This window comes from Zingiber officinale, chromosome 1B, assembly GCF_018446385.1.
Source record: "Zingiber officinale cultivar Zhangliang chromosome 1B, Zo_v1.1, whole genome shotgun sequence".
NCBI lineage: Eukaryota > Viridiplantae > Streptophyta > Magnoliopsida > Zingiberales > Zingiberaceae > Zingiber > Zingiber officinale.
This window is the reverse complement of record NC_055986.1, coordinates 72,592,444-72,603,891: the sequence shown is the minus strand read 5'-3', so window position 1 is coordinate 72,603,891 and position 11,448 is coordinate 72,592,444. Positions and strand designations below refer to the sequence as shown.

The 11,448-nt window shown below is 38.6% G+C and overlaps 1 non-coding gene across 1 annotated transcript; it reads right to left on the bottom strand.

Annotated features, from left to right (window-relative positions):
- Nucleotides 1–405: 405 nt before the first annotated feature.
- Nucleotides 406–511, bottom strand: LOC121994394. Its single transcript, XR_006115705.1, has one exon. It is a non-coding gene; the product is annotated as a small nucleolar RNA R71 (small nucleolar RNA).
- Between the last annotated feature and the right edge of the window lie 10,937 nt (nt 512–11,448).

Below are 11,448 nucleotides of genomic sequence, written 5' to 3'. Positions count from 1 at the left end.
AAAGACATCAAGAAGAACAAGAACAATCAACATTGGCTAATAGACCACTTAAGGATTAGCAGCACCTTAATGCTAGAGGGTTTCACTCAAGCATTACAAGACCCTTTGTTGAAGCAAATAACTTTGAGATCAAGCCTGCAATAATCAATATGGTGCAGCAAAATCAGTTTGGAGGTGGACCATATGAAGATCCTAATCAACATTTGGAGGTCTTCTATGAAATCTGCGGTACCATGAAAATGAACGGTATTCCTTCAGAAGTAGTTAGACTATTATTGTTTGGGTTTTCTTTAAGGGATAGAGCTAAACAATGGTTGAATTCCTTACCCCCAAATAGCATTTCCACTTGGGAACAATGTGAGCAGCAATTCTTAGATAAGTTCTATCCTCCTAGCAAGACAGCTCATATGAGAAATCTTATTGCAAGCTTCAGACAATCCGATTCTGAATCTTTATTTGAAGCATGGGATAGATACAGTAATATGCACAGACAATGCCCATATCATGGTTTAGAGAAATGGTTGGTGTTGCACACTTTTTATAATGATATTAACTATCATACTAAAGTGTCCCTAGATTCAGCCGCTGGAGGGGCACTTATGAACAAAAGTTTAGATGAAACTGAAGAAATCATTGAGAGTGTAGCATAGAATCATCATCAATGGGCAATAGAGAGAAGTGGAGGCTATTCTTATTCAAACCCAACAAAGGCATCAGGAAAATTTGATGTAGATACAGTCACTCTAATGACTGCAAAGCTGGATGCTCTTACAAAGAAACTAGAAAATATAGGGGACTAGCACTAATACAGTAAATGCCATGGTATGCTATTGTGAAACATGTGGAAGTTCTGATTATTCTCAAGACTCATGTCCTTTGGGAGCTATCTCTACACAAATAAATCATTTAGAGCAATGTGACACTATCATGGGTTTTAATCAAAGGCAGAACAATCCATATTCTAACACATACAATCCTCGGTGGATGAATCATCCTAATTTCTCTTATAGAAACAATCAAGAACAAGGACCATCCATGGGAGGCAAATTGAATTTCCAATCCGGGCAATAGAATTTTCAGCAACAACAATCTTCTTAAGGGTATCAGTTTTCTGAAATTGAGAAGATGCTTGAGGAAATTATCTCCAATCAAACTGAAATGAAGCAAGATATTTTGAAGCTAACTTAGAGAATAGATAATTCTGAAAAGCATCAAAAGATTCAAGATAGCCAAATTGCCTAGCTAGCCTCATCATCTTCAAGAGCACTAGGGCAATTTCTTAGAAAACCTGATGTTAATCCAATAGAGCATTGCAATCAGATTGAGCTTAGGAGCGGACGGACCTTGGGGGATCCTCAAGTGACTGCTCCAAAAGGGATGAAAGCTGAAGAAGAGGTCTCTCCTCCAGCACTTGAACCAAATCAGATTCAAGAAAATGAGGAGAGTACCATTAAGGTTGAAGAGACTCTTCCACTAAACCAACAGAGTCAAGTAATCCCTTTTCCTCAGAGATTAGTAATGCTAAAGAAGGATGAAGAGTTTGGCAGATTTTTGGATAAAGTCAAAGAAATTTGTGTTGAAGTGCCTTTAATGGATGCAATCCTACAAATGCCAAAGTTTGCCAAATTTTTGAAGGACATTATGTCGAATAAAAGAAGAAGGGGAGATATTGAGACCATTGCACTGACCGAGGAATGCAGCGCTTTATTTGAGAAGAACATGTCCCCAAAGCTTAAAGATCCAGGAAGCTTTTACATTCCTTGCAACATAGGATCTAAATTCATAGAAAAAGCTTTTTGTGATTTGGGGGAAAGTGTTAGGCTCATTCCCTATTCAATCTGTAATAAGTTAGGTCTCAAAAACATGAAACTTACTACCATGAACCTACAATTAGCTGATTATTCTTACAGATATCCTATGGGTGTTATTGAAGATGTGCCAGTAGAGGTTGGTGGGATTACAATTCCCACAGATTTTATAGTTCTGGACATGGTAGAAGACCCGAAGATTCCAATCATATTAGGAAGACCCTTCCTTACAACTGCTGGAGCAATAATCGATGTTAAAAATCATAAGCTTTCATTCATAATCGGTAAGGAAAGGTTGGAGTATGATTTGTCTAACTCTTCTAACCATGTCTCCTCTTTCTTATTAAGTGTTCGCAGTGGGGCAGACACTTATCAACTTGAGGAGTGGAATTTCCATCCTCATGGGAGGCCACCGGATGAGGAACATGATCCGGTGAGCGATATTGGGAGGAGACCTCCCAATAAAAATGAGAAATATGTCTGCCCTCCTAGGGCAAGGAAAAGAGAATGGAACTAAGAAGATTGGTCGAGCTAAAAACCTTAAACAAGTGCTTCTTGGGAGGCAACCTAAGGGTTCCTTTAGTATTTTTCAGTTTTAGTTTTTTAGTAGTACTTTAAAAGTTGTGTTACTTTTATTTTCAGGTTGAAATTTTTGCTTCCATGAACTGACCATGACTATTTCATAGGCATGGAAGCATTGGAGAATCAGGGAAGGAGTAGAACTATCCTTTGGAGCAAAACAAAGCTTGGTTGTGTATCAAACATGGTCGTGTATGACCTGCAGAGAAGGAGGATGCATGGGTCATGTCTCTAAGACACGGCTGTGTAAGGAGTCCCAAGTAGAAAAACAACCTAGCCATGTACCAGACACGGTCGTGCGATGATTCCAGAAGAAGAGGTGTGCACAACCGTGTCCCACACACAGCCGTGTAAAAATCCAGAGGAGGAATCTGTACTAGCCGTGCCATCCCCCACGACCGTGCAAGGCTATCCAAAGAGGAAAAGGACGAGGTCGTGTCTCACACACGGCTGTGTGAGATAGACTGAGAAGAAGATGGAGGTGGCCGTGCCAATTGGCACGGTCGCGCTGACCAACCCGACAAGGAGAAGGTCGGGGCCGTGTAGATCTACATGGCCCGTGTAGAGCCATTTGCTTTGGCCATGTCTAGAAGACATGGCCAGACCTAGGCCGTGTCGGCCATACACACCCCTCATCCTCAAGACATTCCTCTCTCCCAAACTCCTCTCTTCTTCAATCTTTCTTCTAAATCTTCTCAGATCTAGATCAAGATCTGGATTCTAAGAACACTTCTCTCTTCCCCCATCTTCAAGATCCTTAACTCCTAGTCCCAAAGATCTTCTCTTTTCAAGATCTATCTTCACAAGAACTTATTTCTCCAACATATCAGCACCTTTCCTTTCTCAAGCTTGATAACATGTCCAATATTTTGAAGAGACTTCGCAAAGGAAGCGGTGGATCAAGCGGAGGAAGGGAGCTGTAACGACCCAATTTTTCCTATTTCGAGTTCTAAATGTCCTTAAAAATATTTAGAAATGCTTTTAAAATATTCTAGAGATATTTAGAAATTTTAGAGTATTTTTATGCAATTTTTGGAGGTCGTTTAGTATTTTTACTAAACGAAAGAAATTTTGACAAAAAAATTGTCCAAGCCGAGATTCGAACCGAAGACCTCGGACCCGAACCAAACCTTAACCTAACCCAGCTAGCCAACTGTTCCGCAAGTGTTTCGTGAACGATTATGGAACGAGATGTATATAAGTTCTAATTGATACAGAAATACCTTAGGTTTAAAAAGGATGCAGAAAAATGGTCGAGCCGAAGCTCGACCCGGTGACCTCCGACTCAGCCAGGCCTTTACCTTTCCAGGCTGACCAAGTGAGCAAGCGATTGTTTTCTTGAAGAAAACCGAAACCAATAGTAGTTAAGGGATATTTTAGAAACCGAAAATAAACTTTGGTATAAAAGGAAAGTTAAGTGAGGAATAGGTTTTATTTCCTCCCGATCGGGTTTTTCTTCTCCTCACACGCGACGCCGCGCGATTTCCTCTTCTCGGGCGGAAACGAAGCCACACCTAGGGCACGTCTCCGGCACCGGCGAGAGGCTTTTTCCGGCCGGTCTTCACCGTGCGTGATCCTCTCGATGAGAAGAGCTCGTGAGCACGAAGGAGAAGACGAAATCTTCATCTCTCCGAAACCCTAGCAGCCTTTTCTTCGGTTGTAAGTCCAAGAACAGCGATGTAAGTACAACTCACCTGTGGTAGGAGTTGCTCCGAATTTGTTTGGATGTTTCCTTGTATCTCTTGAATTTGAAGCATGTTGTACAGAATTTTTCTACTTGTGCTTGCTGCCGTGAATCAAAGAAGAAAGAAAGGATTTGATCGGATTAGGTTATGGTTTTGTGGGCAGGCCATGGGTAGGAGATAAGTTAGATTTCAAGTATGTGGTGTAGTTTTCTGGGGTTGCTGCCATAAACGGAAATGACCACATGTTTATAATGTCTCAGTGTATGATTTCCTTGCTGCCATGAATCTCAGTTTTAGATGTATAGTTCTTGCTATTTTTTCTCCTTACTGCAATGAAAAAGAACAGCGCTCTAGTTCCAGCATGTAGTTCATGTTTTAAGCATGCCTTTAGCACTTAAATGTTGTATTCTTGTATGTCTTCATGCTGCCCATAAATTCCAGCAAGTTTGTCTTCCCTTGGGCTGTGCAAATGGGCATAAACAGCCCTTAATAATTAGTATGCAGTTCTGGTTTTTGCTTGCTACCTTCATGAACATGAACAGCCATGCACGGTTTAGCTTTCCTTGCTATTTAATGAGCATGCACAACTTGGTACACTAGTATGTTTGGATAGATCGTTTGTTGCTATTTAAGGGCAGGAACAGCCTTGTTATAAGGATTCGGAGTTAGCTTATTTTGTTACCTTATCTAGCATTCCAGTGTTTGGTTTCCTTGCATTCCGGTTGCTTAGTTTCCTTTGCATTTCAACATGCAATTCTGTTTTAGAATTTCACAGCTTTGCTCTAATTTATAGCAATCTTAGAGAGTTCAGACTTACTTTCCTTGGATTTATGTTTATTGTAACATGCTTAGAGAGTTCAGATTCGCTTTCCTTGATTTATGTTTATTGTGGCATGCTTAGAGAGTTCAGACTTGTTTTCCTTTTATTTAGTTGGAATGAGTTTAGCATTTTCCTTGCTACTCAGAAGGGCAAGAACAACCCTTTATTTAGTTAGAATGGGTTTAACATTTTCCTTGCTACTCAGAAAGGCAAGAACATCCTTCATTTAAAGTATGTAGTGTTAGTTTCTTGAATTTCTTGAACATGAACAGCTATTAAGCTTATCTTGTAGTTTGATTTGCTTGCTTTATTTTTATAGCATGCTCAGTTAGTTGCAATTCTCTACTTGTTAGATACACTTGCAGTATTCGAATAGCATGAGCAGTATTGAATTATAATTTAGTTTCTAGTTTCTTGTTTTGATACATATACATATATGTGTTAGATAGCTTTTAATAGCTCTTTAATCTGAAGCATATAGTTAGTTGTTTTTACTATTTTAATAAGATGAATAGCCATGTATTTTAGTGGAATAATTATGTGCCCTATTAAACCTTTTGAGGATTATGGGTAACTACAAGGAAGAAAAAGACCAAGGTCTAGTTAGAAAAGATAACAAGTAAATTAAAGTAAGAGGCCAGTACCCGACTTCCGAGGTTGTCGTTAAACAAATCCAGGTGACCAATTCCGAGGTCTTGGCCCTAGTAAGACCAAGGTCTTTACCCTCATAGGACTGGAGGCTCGCTACCTCAGTCACTATTAGAGAACGCGCATAAGATGGTACTAAGTCTGGGCCCAAGAAAGAAAAGAAGAAAGTTAAATATTAATTTAAAGTATAAGGCTAAAGTAAATGAAATAAGTATCATCTATGTTTAGAACTAGTAAAGTTCAGCCATCATAATGCTAAGCATACAGTATTAGTTTTCATTTACATTCCTTATGAGTTTATTGAGCATGATTAGCTTTATTTCTAACATGCAGATTTATTATTATTTCATGAGTATGCAGATTTATTCTTGTATATCATGAGTATGCATATTATTTTAGAGCTTTGCTATTAGATGAGCATGTTTAGCCTTTTCTTTTTAGCATTTCAGTTTCAGTATCCTTTGCATCTTATGCACTTTCGAGTTTTTGTGAGATAGATTAGTACCTACTAAGCGTTTCACTTATAGATTTATTTTTCCTCCTACCACAAATAAAGGAAAAGCTAAAGTATAAAGAGGAAGGCGACAAGGAGGATGCGTGATGGATGGTGTGTGATGTTGGACTATGGAAGCCTTGGGACTAGAAAGGAGTTTCTTTTAGTTTTCTTTTCCTTTTGCTATGTTAGAAGTATTCGGGATGGTATATGTTATCTTGATGTTATTAGGACAGAGTAGATGAATTGTGATCTTGTGTGATGATTTCTGGTATAGTTCTCTTTTGTTTTAGATTATTTACTACGTGAGTTGTTTGATATATGTTCCAGCCGCCTGTGGCTGATGTATATAGTGTTTGTATTTAAGATTTTGGTCACCGGTACAAGGGAGACTCTGTCGAAATTTTTTGGTAGAAACTTTTCTAGGGCCCCGATAAATCTAAGTGTTGCTATTAATAGCATAAGTAACACTAGTAAGTAGAGTTAGTAGTTAAGTAACGGTCATCCTTAGAGAGTAGTATAGTATAGTAAGAAGGGTGGTCGTTACAGGAGCCAACAAAAGAAAAAGGGAAGCAACCAGCAAAGGGCAAGGAAAAGAGGATAGCACGCGACGAAGGTAACGACAATGAATTCAATATTATTTTTAGAAATGAAGATCATAAGTCTAGATTTGAAATTCTTGTCAATAGAAAGATTGTGTGTACACGATATATGAACCCAACTGTTTTAGACATGTTAGAAATTAGGGACGATATAGATTGGATGATTGGGTCCCTTGATTGGAACGATATTATGTATACACATTTACCTACATATCCTCGTATCATACTGGAGTTTTTGAGCTCATTAGATGTTCACTTTTCTAATGAAGATGATTTTGTTGGCAAAATAACTTTTAGACTTATGAACCAAGAGTTTTAGTGGGCATTTAGTGATTCAATAGTTGTTTTGGATTGTCTACCGGTAACTCTCATAGGTTTGACTCAAGATTTAATTGGAATCATTTCTAGAATTTGATTACTAGATTAGATCAACCTTATGAGCCCTCTTGAGCTAAAGCTTCTCATATGCAAAACCCCATTTTTAGATACTTGCATCGTGTTATGAGTAAAACTATTTTTGGTAGAGGGGAAAGTGATAGAGTCATTAATAAAGTAGAACTTTATGCTTTGTGGGCTATGCTACATAAGGTTGACTTTGATTCCAATTTTTAGTTTTTACAAACCTTGGTGAGAGCCGGGAGGGCATCCTCGAGATCAATTATTTTTGGTGGGTTGATTACTCAAATAGCTATAAATTTGGAACTTGATCTAGATGGGTTGGAATTCATTCATGGCAATGACATGATTGATATTGATGCATGTCTTGCTATGAAAATGATTTGTCGGGATGAGAATGGTTTTGCTTTCCCTAAGAAGAATGGTTTTCCTTTACTCCTTCCTTATCCCGAACGCACTTCTACCCGCAACCCTGCTAATTAGGTAATCATTGATAGAGATCCTAAGAATGTTCCTTCCATATCTGGAGACACAGAGCCCCACCTTGAGCCATCATCATCTGAACATCCACAGCCTTCCAATCATCCGGAACTTGGTAGGCACTCATTTGCCTATGGTACGGGTAGTTCCAGATTTGATTTTTCTGATTTTTGTGCATCTCTCTAGGCTCGCTTCATGAGAAGCAGGATGCCCAACGAGTAATGTTGGAGGGTCACTTTTCTTTATCAGATGACCAGTTTAGAGAAGTACGGAATCATTTTCAATTCACGAGGAATTTTCAAGGTCAAGTGGTTAAATTTGTGCAGGACTATGATACTGATCAAGCTAGAATGAGGGAATTTATGCAGGGCATGAGTATTACTAGTCAACAAGTAGATGCCCTCTACATAGGATCCTGAGTGAGACTCCAGGTTTTCCCAACTTTCCTATTGGACGTCCACGTAGACCTCCATTGCCTCGTCCACCTCCACCACCATATTGATTTCATCAGGACGATGAAAAATTTAAGTCTGGGGGGGGTGGTTTGTAACCTGAAATTTTTTTGCATTTTTTTCTACACTTTCAGTTTGTTTTTGTTTTGCACTTGTTTTGCTTTGTTTGGATTATTTTTTATAGTCATTTGACTATCTTTTGAAAAATTTTGTGGCATCCCCATTGAAGAAAAGATCAATCCTCACTTTTATGCTTACTTGTTCAAAAGAAAAATTGTTAGCACGTTTTCTATCTTGATTCATGATATTGTAAATGATGCTAGTATATTTAGTGTACCTCTTTTATTTATCTTGAGTAGCATGATGTGAGCAAAGTATCATATAGAAATAAGTTTGAGCTTTGGCTTAACCTTAAGGATCTTACCTTCACTTCACTTTACTTGAACTTGAATAGTTGATATCATTGAAATAGTCATGATTCATCCTATTTGTTTAGTACTTGGTTTCCATGGTGATTTCTCAAACTTTATTTTGGTTACTGGATAAGGCTCAAATCTTGAAAGCTCATTTGGAAAAAATCAAAATATCTCAACTTCTGTGCCTATGAACTTATGTGTTTAAGTGTTGCACAATACAATCACTTAGTAAAAAAAAAAAAATGTGCATGATGATGAAAAAAAAGAAAAAAAAATAGTGTGTTGAAAAAAAAGGATATAAAAAATAGTTGTCATGAGTCGAAACTATAAAGTCACCCCTTTAAGATCGAGTTAGGTTACTGGGTAAATGACTTTTATGGTTCTCCTGATATCGAGCACGCCTTTGAGACCCTGGGTTGATTCAGAAATATGAACCAAGTGTGTGGCAGGTAAGTGTCTATCACTGAAAATATTAGGAACTCAATGGGATGACGACTTGATTAGGACATGTTGGGTTTTTCGGGCCGCGAAAACCGCTTTTTCACGTCGCGAAAACCCCGAATCACCCTAGCCAACGGATCTCGTGCGAAGAGTATAGAACGAAAATTTACGAGTACGAGTTTACAACTTAGATCTACTCCTATACCTACATGAAGAAAGATTTATACCTTCGATGCGAAGCCCTTCGCAATCCCGCTTGTCCTCGGTTCGCCGGATCTCGAAAGTGTCAAAGTAGACACTTCTCTATGTGTATCCACACAAGCAAGAGATGGAGAAAAATCTCTAAGGATGTGCTAGCAACCTTAGAGATCAGTAGGGAGGAGAGGGAGAGCAAGAAGAAAACTCAAGAGGAAGAAGAAGATGGAGTTACAACCACTTGAATGAAATAATCAATTTTCATTCCACCTAAAAGTGGCCGACCACTTCAAGGCATGTAACCCCCACGAATATCAAGAGTCAAGTCTCTTGATCTCCTCCATGAGGTGGCATTTGGTCAAGTCAAACTTGACCAAATGAAGAAGCCTTGATGATGTGGCATTGGTCAAGTTAAAACTTGACTCTTCATCTTCCTACTTAAGTCAAGTCAAACTTGACCACTTCTCTCCCTTGGTTGATCTAATCTAACCATTGGTTCAAGTCAATTTTAATTTAATGAATCTCTATTCATTGAATTAAATTAATTAAATGAGTCTAAGTCCAAATTAGACTCACTTAACACATGAACCAAATTGAGTCCAACTCAATTAGCCTACTTTGGATTGCTCTTAATCCAATTTGGTTCATCATATGAACGTAATCATTTAGGTTCATCTAATGAACCTAATCTCCATCTAATTGCCCTTAGTGTGTGACCCTATAGGTTCTTGTAATGTTGGCAATGCCCCTAAACCCATTTAGGAGCATAAGTAATGAGCGGTATCTAGCGACACATCATTACTACCCAAGTTACAAGAATGTTGAGATCCAACATCACCTTGTGACTACTAATTGTGACTCCTCACAAAATATGACAAGTGTCCTTCTATCCTAGACATCTAGATTGATCAATGTGAGGCATAGACCGTGTCATCCTATAATCAATCTAAATCTTGAATCCAAGTAGACTCACTCAATCAAATGAGCTCAATATCCTATATTGACTCATTTGTGCATGGCCATGCACTTCGTGGTCTCACTCTATCAAGAATATCGATGTCTCTCCCGTCATATAGGAGGGATAGATCCCATCTACATCACTCACATCCCTCTGCATAATTCGTTACATACCCAGTAATCGCCTTTATAGTCCACCCAGTTACGGGTGACGTTTGACGAAACCAAAGTACATAACTCCTTATGTAGGGATCCATGGTGACTTCAGGTCTAAGGAATAGTAGTTATACTAATAGCCACATGAGAAAGTATATGACACTCATATAACGATCCATGATACTTTCTCATGTCGGGTCATTCAGTATACATTCTCCAATGCATACCAATGTGTCAACTTGATATCTCTATATCCATGACTTGTGAGATCAAGTCATCGAGTTGACCTACATGCTAGTCTTATTGCATTAACATTGCCCTTGAATTTGAATACTCGACTAGGAATGATTAAGAGTAGTGTTCCCTATATCATCTCACTATCGGTTCAACTAACCGATTGATATAGGTGAGAACCGTCTACTCAAGGACGTTATTATACTTAGTTTATTTGGCACCAATACAAGTAAGTATAATAACCAAAAACCAAATATCTTTATTTATATAGAATATGATACAACAAGTCTAAAATATAATCATCAAATGATTGTCTCTAGGGCTCTAGCTAACAGGACAAAGATTGAAACTTGAAGGATTTTGAGTTACTTATTTGCATCGTGCACAGGAGACTTATGCTTAAGTCATACTTGGTTTGTTTCTATAATCATACATATTAATAAAACTTTTAGATAGAGTTAGGAAAGTGCATTAAGGATTATGATGCATTATTGAATACATGAATCTTGATTGCAACATTTTGCTTGAGGACAAGCAAAAGTCTAAGTCTGGGGGTGTGATGTGCGTAGATTTTATACACTTGTTTAGCATGTTTTGACGCACATTCTTATGTTTTATACATGCTTTATCTATGTACTTTCATGTCCCTTGCTTTGCTTTTAGTATAAATACTTTTATTTGTTCGGAGATCTATTTTTGTGCGTTTTATGCTTTCAGGAGTCAAATTTGGAGAAGAATTGATGTCCGTGGCTGATTCTACAACCAAACAGAGGTAAAATGACTTAGGTAATGAGTGCCACACGGCCTTGCAAAGGGGAATGGCCCTGGCCATGTGGTCATGACAAGGTCATCCAACATCGACAGCAAGGGAGAATGCTTGGTCCGTGTGAAGGGTACACGGCCATGCCACCTTCTTCAGCCAGCCAGTGCACGCCCGTGTATAGTTACACGTCTGTGTAGCCTTTCTAGTGACAGAGATTGCCCAGGCCGTGTATGATTACACGGCCATGTAGCCTTCCAGAGCTGAAGAGTGGCGTGGCCGTGTGTGCCACAAGACCGTGCAACCCTTCCAGAGACGAGAATTGA